This window comes from Elephantulus edwardii, unplaced genomic scaffold (assembly GCF_000299155.1).
Source record: "Elephantulus edwardii isolate Elephantulus edwardi_28Jun2011 unplaced genomic scaffold, EleEdw1.0 scaffold00054, whole genome shotgun sequence".
Taxonomy (NCBI): domain Eukaryota; kingdom Metazoa; phylum Chordata; class Mammalia; order Macroscelidea; family Macroscelididae; genus Elephantulus; species Elephantulus edwardii.
In genome coordinates this window covers 5,187,775-5,199,704 of record NW_006399804.1, presented here as the reverse complement: position 1 = coordinate 5,199,704, position 11,930 = coordinate 5,187,775, and the positions used below count along the sequence as shown (strand labels likewise).

Genomic DNA, 11,930 nt, shown 5'->3' with positions numbered 1-11,930 from the left:
ATTACCAAATATTTTTTTCCCAGTCTGTGGCTTCCCTTTTTACTCTATTGGAGAAGTTTTTGGATGTGCATAGGGATTTGATTCTTAGAAGGTCCCATTCATCTATTTTATCTTCTCCTGGTTGTAGATTGATAAGGGACTTTTATAAAATACTTGAGCACCACAACAAGACAAAAGTAAACAACCCAATTTAAAAATGGTCACAGGATATGAACAGACACTTCACCAAAGGAGACATTCAGATGGCAAACAAACACATGAAGAAATGTTCAAAGTCCCTAGCTCTACGAGAGATGCAAATCAAAACAACTATGAGATATCAATTCACCCCAGTAAGAACAGCAACATTTAATAGAGCAGCAAACATGAAATGCTGCCAAGGTTGTGGAGAAACTGGACACTTATTCACTGTTGGTTGGAGTGTAAAATGGTTCAACCACTATGGAAGGCTGTATGGTGCTCTCTCAAGAAATTGCAAATAGAAATACCATTTGTCCCAGCAATTCCAGTATTGGGGGAATATACTCCAAAGAAACCGTAACTGCCAGGCAAGCAGATGTATACAAACCCATGTTTATTGCTGCTTTGTTTACAATAGCAAAGAGTTGGGAACAACCTAAGTGCCCATCAACAAACGAACAGAGAAGCTCTGGTATATTCACACAATGGAATACTATCGAACTCATGAAATATTATACAAAATGGATGATCCTAGAGGACATTATGCCGAGTTAAATATCTCAGTCACAAAAAACCAAATATTGCATAGTGCCACTGTTGGAAAATGAGACTGACATTGGGTTTGGAAGGAGTCTGAGAAAGAGGAAATAAATAATGTTTACTGCATTGAAGCAGATGAGGGAGAGAACTCTTTAAAAGTGATATAGGATTAGATATTATTATCACAACAGGAGTTCAGAATGAAGGTTGCATAGTGGAGTGGACTTGGGGGGAGGGACTGTATAACAATTAAAGAATTTTTCTTTTACTTTTCAAACAGAAGAGTGAATTGGGTGGTGAGACGTGGGTAGGGGGAAAAAAAGCAACAATGAATGAATGGAAATCCAAAGTCAAAAAAAAAAAAGTTGGAAACAGAAATACCATTTGACCCAGCAATTCCACTACTAGGAATATACCTAGAGAAACTAGAACTGCCACCCAAGCAGATATATGCACACCCATGTTTACTGCAGCATTATTCACAACAGCAAAGAGATGGAAACAACCCAAGTGCCCATCAACAAACGAATGGATAGAGAAGCTGTGGTATATTCACACATTGGAATACTATGCTGCATTGAAAAACAAGGAACTCATGAATTATACAAAATGGGTGACCCTGGAGGATGTTATGCTGAGTGAAATATCTCAGTCACAAAAGGACAAATACTGCATAGTGCCACTGTTGCAAAATGGGACTGACATGGCAGTTGGGGAGAAACAAAGAAAAGAGGTGATAAACAATGCATACTGCATTGAAACAGATGAGGAAAAGAACTGTTTAAAAGAGATATATGATTGGGTATTCTTGTCATGACAAGAGTCCAGAATGAAAGCTGCATAGTGGAGTGGACTGAGGGGAGGGAGAAATTTTTTTAACAATGAAACAGTTTTTTTCTTTTTACTTTTCAAAGAAAAAGGAGAACTGGGGAGGCAGGGAGGAAAGTGTGCAACAATGAATGAATGAAAATGCAAAATCTCTGTAAACTTTCATCAAAATTTTTAAAAAAAGATCATCAGAAAAAAAAATAGGAACAAACTCAAAAGCCCTGTCTGGCATAAGTAGGCTAGTAAACATAGCCAAAAATGCACAACCAGTAGAGGACAAAACTGACAAATGAGATTTTGTAAAAATCAAATCTTTTTCAAAAAACTTTTACAATTTGGGTAAAAAAGAAAGCCCATAGACTGGGAAAAACATTTGACAATGACATGTGTAACAAAGGACTTGTAACTAAAATTTACAGAATACTGTATTTTGCCTTGAGAAGAAAAAAAACACTGATATCTCAATCACAAAATGAGCAAAAGACTTCCAATGACAAAAGGAGACAAGATGGCAAAAATAACAAGTTCAGAAATATTCAAAATCAATGTTGTTGTTGTTATGTGCTATCAAGTCACCTGCAACTCACAGCAACCCTATGTACAACAGTTCTGAACCCTGCTCCATTCTGAGCCAACCTTACTGCCTCTCACCCACCTAACTCCATTACCTCAGTCACTGAGTCAATCCGTCTTATCAAGGGTCTTCCTCTCTTGTGCTGTCCCTCCCCCCTTCCAGACATAATATCCCTCTCCAAGTACTGGTCCCTCCTTGCAACATTCACAAAGTATGTCAGATGGAGCTTCAGAATCCATTCTGATGCATAGCATGTAAATGCAAAGACCATCACCTGGATCAGGCACACCTTAGTCTCCAAACTAACATCATTGTTCTTCAGTATTCTGGAGAGGCCCCTGTCAGTCGACTTCCCCAATCCAATTAGTCTTTTAATTTCCTGGCTACTGGTACCAAGAATGTTGATTGTGGAACCAAGCAAACTACAGCCTTTAGCAATCTCAGTCTCTTCATCATCTATCATGATGCTGCCAATTGGCCTGGTGGTGATAATCTTTGTTCTCTTGATGTTGAGCTTCAATCCACATTGAAGGCTGCAGTCCTTGATCTTCTGCAGCAAGTGCTTCAGGTCCTCCTCAGTTTCAGCAAGCAGGGTGTGTCATCTGCATAACGCAGGTTGTTGACAAGTCTACCTCCAAACTTGATGCCACATTTCTCATTAGAGCCTAGCCTCCTGGATGATCTGTTCCACCTATAGATTCAAAAGGTATACAGACAGGACACATCTTCCTGATTTTAAACCATGCAGTGTTTTCTTGCTCTTTTCTGATCACTGCATCCTCATTCAAATATAGGTTTCATATAAGCACAAACAAGTGTTCTGGGATTTCCACTCTTCTCAGAGTCAGCCAAAGTTTGTTGTGATACACACAGTGAAATGCCTTTGCGCAGTCAATAAAACACAGTCAGACATTCCTCTGATACTCTCTGCTTTCAGCCAAGATCCATCTAACATTAGCTATCATATACCAAGTACCACGGACTCTTCTAAACCCAGCCTGCAGTGCAGGCAGTTCTCTGTTGATGTACCAGTCATTTTTGGCCAATTTTCAGCAGAATCTTGCTTGCATGTAATATTAATTATATTGTTCAATAATTTCCACACTATACCAGGTCACCTTTCTTTGGAATGGGAATATGGATCTCATCAAGTCAGCTTGTCAGGTGAGATTAATTATATAAAACAGAGAGATGCAAATTAAAACAACAAAGTAATATCATCCCATGCCAATAGCAATAGCAAAACTTAACAGGGTAGCAAATAATAAATGTTGGAGAGGATGTAGAGAGATTGGAACCCTTATGCACTGCTGGTGGGATTGTAAATAGTATAACCACTATGTAAGCCAGTCTGGTGAATCCTCAAAACAGTGAATGTAGAAATCCCATATGATCCAGCTATACCACTACTAGGAATATACTCCAAGGAAATCATCTGAGACACAAACAGGTATATATAAACCCATATTCATCTCAGTATTATTCACAACAGCCAGAAAACAGAAACAACACAAATGTCCATCCACAAATGAACAGATAGAGAAATGGTTGCATATTCATACCATAGAAGACCATGCAACACTAAAGAATAACAAAGTCATAAAATAATACTTAACATGGGCAAGTCTAATTGCATTATGCTGAAGACAAATACTGCATAGGACCACTATTGGGGGGGGGGAATCACAAACACAACTGTGATAATTAGAGGGTAACTAAGGGGTAGAGAGTGATGAGGAAAGCACAAACGTAGAATGCACAAACACTGTAAAGGACCAGGTCACAGGAGGATCAACCTTAGAAGAATCAATGTAAGGACTATCTTAGCAAACAGGAGCAAGATAAGTGTTCAAAAGAAAATGGAAAAGAGGTGACAGTGGAGGAGGGGATGACCAGAACAGCAGAGATTAGCAGGTAGATAAGGGGTGAAAGAATAGGCATGGTGCAATGGGGACTTGATGAGATGAGGTGATAAAAGACATTGAGCAATAAAGACCAGTGATTGACTGAACAACTGCATTAAACAAAATGTGCATGAAAGAAACACAATGCATAATTGTACGTAAACCAATTTTAAAGAGAAAGTTAAAGTGTCCTATAAGAATACTTTAAGGGCTTATAGATGAAAGGAGTTGCCAAAAAATGCTTCCTCATCACTTTTGTTCCCTACTAATTTTTCTCTTCCAATAGTAACTATTCACTTAGAAAATGTGTACTGAGAACTGTCAATGTGGGATACCAAGACACATCTGCCCTCAACAAAAGGTCCAAAAGTTCCTGATAGAGGAAGAAGAGGGGAGAACGACCCCCGGATCAGTCCAAGCCTGCATGTGGCTGCATCCTCAAGTCCAGCGCCTGTTGTCACAACCATGCCCAAGACAAAGGCTGAAGGAGACCTTGAGATAAAGCCAAGGTGAAGGACGAGCCACAGAGGAGATCTGCAAGGTTATCTGCTAAACCTGCTCCTCCAAAGCCAGAGCCTAAGCCTAAAAAGGCGCCTGCAAAGAAGGGAAAGTACCCAAAGGGAAAAAGGGGAATGTTGATGTTGGCAAGGATGGAAATAACCCTGCAGAAAATGGAGATGCCAAAACAGACCAGGCACAGAAAGCCAAAGGTGCTGGAGATGCCAAGTGAAGTGTATTTTTGGTAACTGTGTACTTCTGGTGACTGTACAGTTTGAAATAGTATATTTTATCAAGTTTTACAAAAATGCACAATTTTGTTTTACTTTTTTTTTTTAAAAACTATATTGTAAGCACACAAAACACTTCACTGCTTTTTGGAGAAGGGGCAAATGTCACTAATAGTATGTCTCTGAAGCTGAATTGACGTGAATGAAAACACCTTTACCTTCTAGCTTTTGAGAGACTTCCTCTTGGTTGTCAGAAGGAAGGATTCCCTGGTGTTGACACACATTAGCGAACTTGGCACAAAGGCCTTCTGGTATGGAAAAACAAAAATCTGTTTTTATGTCCTCTTCTCGCTCTGCCTTCAGCATAGACTTGATTCCCATAAGTCCAGAGACATTATATACATGATCTTCCCCAAGAAATTGTTTACCATTTTGTCAGACAATCTGAGTTGGATTTCTCAAAAGAGCACTGGGGTTTTTGTATTTTTCTTTTAAAGATTGTGGTTCTTAAGATTGGTAATTCTGCCATTTTTGTTTCATTTTTCTGAAAGTCAGGGACGGCTTGTGAAAAGTTGTTAAGCAACATGCTAAATGTAAAATGTCAACCCTCACTCTAAACTTTCCCTTTTCAGAGCATCAAATGAAGATTTCACTGGGTTTTATAGCGGTTTTCTGATTTTGGTAGTCCATTGAAGAAGGGAGTTTGAAAGTTGTTGTATACTGTTAGCGATTGTCTGCCCATGTACTGCCTGAAATACCATAATTCTTTATGAAAAGTATCTTTAATAAAGCTGGACACAGTTTGACTTGGGAAAGAAAAAAAAAGTACCTAATAGAAAGAACGTACATAAGAAAAGTAGTTTTCTAACTAATGAGCAAAAAAATAGTGTAAACTGAAATCTTATTTAACTTTCCAATCTATAAATTGACAAAAATGTTTATACAAATATAGTTTTTTCTTTTTAAATTGTGATAACCTACCCATTAAAAAAAATGTAGCCTTAGACATGCTAACTGGGCTGTGCCAAGAAACCTGGAAGATAATTCTTACCACTAGGGAACTCAGGTTGCCTAGTGGCAAGAAGCTGCACTCCAATCCCAAAGGCATGAGGTTCAAATCCAAGAGTCTTATTCAATTTACTGCCTCTGAAAACCTGTTGGAGGGTCAGCTATGAGTCAGTCTGGCTCAAAAGCACACAACAACACATAGTAAGCAGAAGCAGTTCTACACAAGCTCAGGAGGCTATGACAAGAAATCTTGAAGACAATGTGACACATTGACTATAACAATAGGTTCAAATATATCAGAGATGTGAGGATGGCACAAGTGATAAGGCAAGGTTCAGATCCACTGTTCATAGCACTGTTATTAGTTACAGCTGACTTGATAAGTCCATAACAGTGACAACCACACATAACATGACATTTATTACTTTTAACATGTATAGTTTGTTAGTTTTGTGTGTTTAGTAATTCATAATGTTTTACAAACATCAGCACTACCTAAATACAAAACATTTTCATCACCTTGGTGGCCTAGTGGGTAAGAAGTCGTGCTACAAACACAAAAGGAACTATTTGGATCCACAAGCCTCTGAATTTTTAGCCTCTATAAACCTGGTTGAATATTAGCTATGAGTCAGTTCCAACTCCATGGTTGAGTCTGATGTTGAAAATGAAACTTCAACAATCACTCCTCATTTTCCTTGTCCTCCAACACCCTGCAGCTAGCTACTAATCTGCCTTCTCTCTCTATGGATCTGCATCACATCTGCACTTCACAAAGATGGAATTATTCAACATATGACCTTTACATGTCTAGCATAAAAGCATGTTTTCAAGGTTCACTCATCCTGTAACATGTATCAGTACTTCTTGTTGCTGCTGTAGTTGTTGTTAGATGCCATCAAGTTGAGTACAAGTATGCACCCGATGCAAAGAAAATTGATCCAACAGAATTTGGAAATTATCAGTTAATATTGTTAATGATTCAAACAAGTAAAATATTTTATTAATAGTTAAAGGGATATTTAAAAATTTGAGTGAAACATTATAAATACAAGTCATAGTGACACTATGACTAACAGATCTGAATCCTATCCTATCCTATGCCATCCTCACAATCTGTAACACACACAAGCCCAGTCCCACAGTTACCGTGTCAACCTACCCAAATGAGGATCTTCCTCTTTTTCACCATCCTACATTTCCAAGCATGATGTCCCTCTTCAAGGAATAGCCTCTCCTAGCAACGTGCACCAAGTATGTGAGATAAAGCTTTGTCATCCTTGTCTCCAAAGAGCACTCTGGTTGTATTTTCTCCAAGACATACTTGTTTGTTCTTGTGGCAGTCCATGTAATATTCAGTATTCTCCAACACCAAGTTCAAAAGCATCAATTCTTCTGTCATCCTGAGTCACTACTCAGCTCTCAGATGCACAGCAAGTGACTGAAAAGACCATGCCTGAATCAGGCACACCCATGCCTCAAACTGACATCATTGTTCCTCAATAGTCTGAAGAGGTCTCTAATTACAGGTTTTCCCAATGCAATATGCCTCCTCCTCTCCTGACTACTGGTACCAAGTGTACTGTTTGTGGATTCAAGTAAGATGAAATCATTGCCAGTCTCAAGCCTTTCTCTGTCCATTAGGCCCAGTTCCCCATCAGTGAGGATTTTTGTTTTCTTGATGTTGAGATGTAATCCATACTAACGGCTGCAGTGTTTAACCTTCTGCAGCAGCTTCAAGTCCTCCTTACTTTCAACAAGCTAGGTTGTATTGTCCGTGTAGCAAAGTTTAGTGATGAATCTTCCTCTGATCCTGATGCCAAATTCTTCTTCATAGAGTCAAGCTTCTCAAATAATTTGATCAATATACAGATTAAGTAGGTATGGAGAAAGAATACAACCCTGATGCACACCTTTCCTGATTTTAAACTGTGCCGTGTTCTCTTACAAGCCTCTTGGTCTAGGTTACAGGTTTCACATGAGCACAATTAAGCAATTAAGTGTTCTCATTCTTTTCAATGCTAGCCACAATTTGTTATGATCCACAGAGTCAAATGCCTTTGCATAATCAATAATAGACATCCTGGCATTCTTTGCTTTCAGCCAGGATTCATCCAATATCAGCAATGATATCCCTGGTGCCATGGCCTCTTCCAACTTCAGTCTTAATATGTGGCAGTCTTTGTAGCTGTAGTTCTAGCTGTTTTTTTAAAAATCCTCAGCAAGGGAGCTCTGGTAGCCTAGTAGCAAGAAGCTGTGCTGCAGTCTTGAAGGTACATGGTTCAAATCTACCAGATACTCTGCTGGAGAAGGAAGGGGTAAGCTTCTCCTGTGCCAGTTGGATCTGATTAGACAGTATACAACAAGAGGGGGGAAAAATCCTCAGCAGTATTTTGCTGGATTGTAATGATACTGTTCTGTAATTTGCGCATTCTGTTGGATCACTTTTCCTAGGAATGTGAGCAAATATGGGTATCTTCTAAACCACTGGCCAGACAGCTGTTCTCCAAATTTACTGGTTTAGACTGGCAAGCATATACTGGCCTGCCTCTATAATTTGAAACATGTCAATTGTTATCTCATCAATTCCTGGGGTCTTATTTTTCCCAGTGCCGTCAGTGCAACTTAAAGTTCTTCCTCTACTACCATTCATTCTCACTCCCTTTTTTATTTTATATTTGGTTTACTTACAAAGTTTATGTAATTGTTTTTCACACTTTATCTTTCCCTCTTCCTTCACACACCCCTCCCCTTCACCAATCAAATTGTGTGACCCTATGATTAAGCCCCCCACCCACCCATTCTCACCCCACTGCTCCCCCTCTTCCCTGCCTCGGATCCTCATATTTGTTTTATATTAATGGTCTTATGTGGTTCCAATCCACCAGACGCTCTGCTGGAGAGGGAGGAGAGGCAATCTCATCCTGTGCCAGTCAGATTTGGTTCAACGGTACACAACAAGAAAAGACCCCACCCCACACCCCAAAAGAGAGAGAGAGGAAAAAAATAATAATGGTCTTACACAGTATTTGCCTTTAAGAGACTGAGTTCACTAAGCATAACTCTCTCCAGTCCCTCCCCAGTTAGGTAGTAATTTACAAAATAATTGCTCCTGCATGCTGCATAGTATTCCATTGTGTTAATGTACCATAATTGCTCTATCCATTCCATCGTGGTTGAACATCTGGGCTGTTTCTATGTTCTTGCTATGGTGAATAACACTGCAATGAACATTGGTGTACAAGTCTCTGTCCCTCAGTTCTCATTTTCTTAAAGTATATTCGAAGCAGTGGAATAGGTAGGTCATATAGAATTCATGGTACTCCTTGAAATATTTCCATGCTGACCAATTCTTTTTGGTACAATGACTCTGAAATATTCTTTCCATCTTCTTTTGATGTTTCCAGGATCATAAAAGAATTTGCCCATAGCATCCCTAAGTATTACAACTCCAGGCTTGAATTTGTTTTTCAGGTCCTTCAGCTTGAGAAATGCTGAACAAATTTCTTTCATTTTTTGTTCTGTTTTAGGTCATTGCACATTCCATTATTGTTTGCTTGTCTTCCAGAGCTGCCCTTTCAAATTTTCTGTTCAGCCCTTTCATTTCAGCATCTCTTCCCTTTATTTTACCTTCCCAACACTCCCGTGCAATTTTCAGGGTCTCTTCACACATCTATTTTAGGTTTTCTTTCCCCTCTTTTAGTGATCTTCATAGATGATATCTTTAATGTCATCTCACAATTCATATGGTCTTTGATTATTGGTGTTCAATCTTCCAAACCTATTTAGATGATTTTTAAATTCAGATGAGATAGATTCAAGATCATCTGTTTGTTCTCATGGACTTGCTTTTATTTTCTTCAGCTTTAAGTTGATTTTGCACATGAGTAACTGATGGTCTGTTCCACAGTTGGCACCTAGTCTGGTTTTGAATGCTAATATTGTGCTTCTCCAAAAATTTCTTACACAGATGTAGTCAATCTGATTCCTATGTAATTTTTCTGGTAACGTCCATGTGCGAAGTCATAATTTGTAGGGTTTTTTTAAAGGTATTTGCAGTGAACAAATCATTGAACACACAAAATTAAATCATTCTACTTCTGGCCTCGTTTCTATTACCACCAAGTCCATACTTTGCCACTCACTATGCTTACTTTTCTTCATTGTTTCCAACTTTTGCATTCTAATCACCAATTATCAATAATGCATCTTGAGTGCATGTTTGGTCAATTTCAGAGTGCAAAATTTAATAATAATCTTCAATTTCCTCCTCTGTGGCTTTAGCTATTGGTGCACAGATTTGAGTAAGTCATATTACCAGGTCTTCCTTGTATGTGTATGAATAATATCCACTCAAAATATACTTCAGGATAGAAGTTGAAATTGTCTTTTTAACTATGAATGCAACACCATTCTTACTCCATTCTTCATTCTCAGCATAGTGATTGTCTGATTCAAAGTGGCCAAAGCCAGTCCATCTCATCTACCTAATGCGTAGAAAGTCGACGTTCATGCGTTCCATTTTATTTTTCACTTCTAGTTTCTCAACATTCATACTCCACACATTCCATGTTCCAAGTATTAATGGATGTTTGCTGCTGTTTCTCCTCATTTTGACTGAGTGCCAATGTGGACAGTCAGCTGTAGTTGTTAGCTGCTATCATACTGATTCCAACTGATGAAGACATATGTGTGCAAGCAGAACTACTCCATAAGGGTTTGCATTGGGAAGCAAACTGCCAGGCCTCTCTCACAAGACACCTTTGGTTGAGTTCAAACAACCAGTATTTCAGCTAGTAATTATGCACTTAACCATTTGTACCATCTAGTTTTAATAAGTAACATTCCATAACAGATATACACTATATTTTAATTATCTATTCATCAATGGTAGACATCTGTTTCCACCTTTTGATTATTGCGACTAGCACTGTAAACAATATGTGTTCAAGGTTTTGTTTGAACATCTGTTTTCAATTCTTATAACTATATATCTAAAAGTACAATTTCTATGTAAAAATCTAACTACACATTTAATTTAATGAAGAACTACAATATTGCTTTCCAAAGCAGTTGTATCATATTAAATACCAACTAGGAACATATGAAGGTTCCAATTTCTCTTATCAACATGTTATTTTCCTTCTTTCTCTTTCAACCACCATTCCAACCCCCACCCCTCTCTTTCAGTTCTGGTTACACTAATAGGTGTGGATCTGATTGAATATCTTTACTTGTGCCTATTTTCTAATAGGATGTCGTCACTGAGAAATGTCTATTCCAAGACCTTTCTCATTTTCAAATTGGGCCATTTATCTTTTTATTACACAGAAGGAACAGAATTTTTAAGAGAATGTGCCAAAAAAAAAGTATATTCATAGGTTACAGTAACCCTGAAGAATTTAACAAACATTCCAACAAAGTCAGTAACTACTGAGGATGGCACTGAAAAGAAATACAGAATGGCACCATACAGGCTGATGTTCCAGGTGCCTTCGAGTCAACTACTGCTCACAGTGACTCTATGAACAACATACAAAAACACTGTCTTATTCCGTGTCATCATCATGATCCCTACCATGCTCAAGCCCCCTGTTGCAGTCACTGTGTTAAATCCATTCATTGCGAGTCTTCAATTCTTTTGCTGACCCTCTAACTTACCCAGCATAATGTCTTTTTCTAAGGACTGGCTCTTCCTAACAACCTGTCCAAAATATACGAAATAAAGTTTCACCATTCTTGCTTCTATGAAGCATCCTGCTTGTATTTCCTCCAGTACAGATTTGTTTCTTCTTTTGTTCCTTGTTTCCATGGGATATGTATGGATGGCAGTTGTGGAAGGTGGCACTCTTAGATGATTAAGCACACTAGCATGCCTATACACTTTGCGGTTGGGTTTTTTAAAAAAATAGAAAGAAAATAAAGCTGTATCAAGTATGTCATTACACATAACTCTCTTTTTCCTTTTGGTTGTTTCACTCTCTTTCTTCAAGCCTGCCCTTACTTCCATTAACCACCAGATTATATGCATATAAAAAGATTTTTAAAAGCAAGCTTATTTATTCAGGATCCCATATACATCCCTAAAACTGAACTGACAACTTCATTTAAAACTTTCATACATAGAAATTCCAATTTAGGTGTTGTTGTTGTTGTTGTTGTTATGTG

At 38.3% G+C, this 11,930-nt stretch overlaps 1 protein-coding gene and 1 pseudogene across 1 annotated transcript in view; one reads left to right on the top strand and one right to left on the bottom strand.

Moving 5' to 3' along the window:
* SPAG6 (sperm associated antigen 6) overlaps positions 1-11,930 on the bottom strand; it is a 151,462-nt gene that overhangs the window by 125,032 nt on the left and 14,500 nt on the right. The window lies entirely within an intron of this gene.
* Positions 4,492-4,756, top strand: LOC102863227 (annotated as a pseudogene).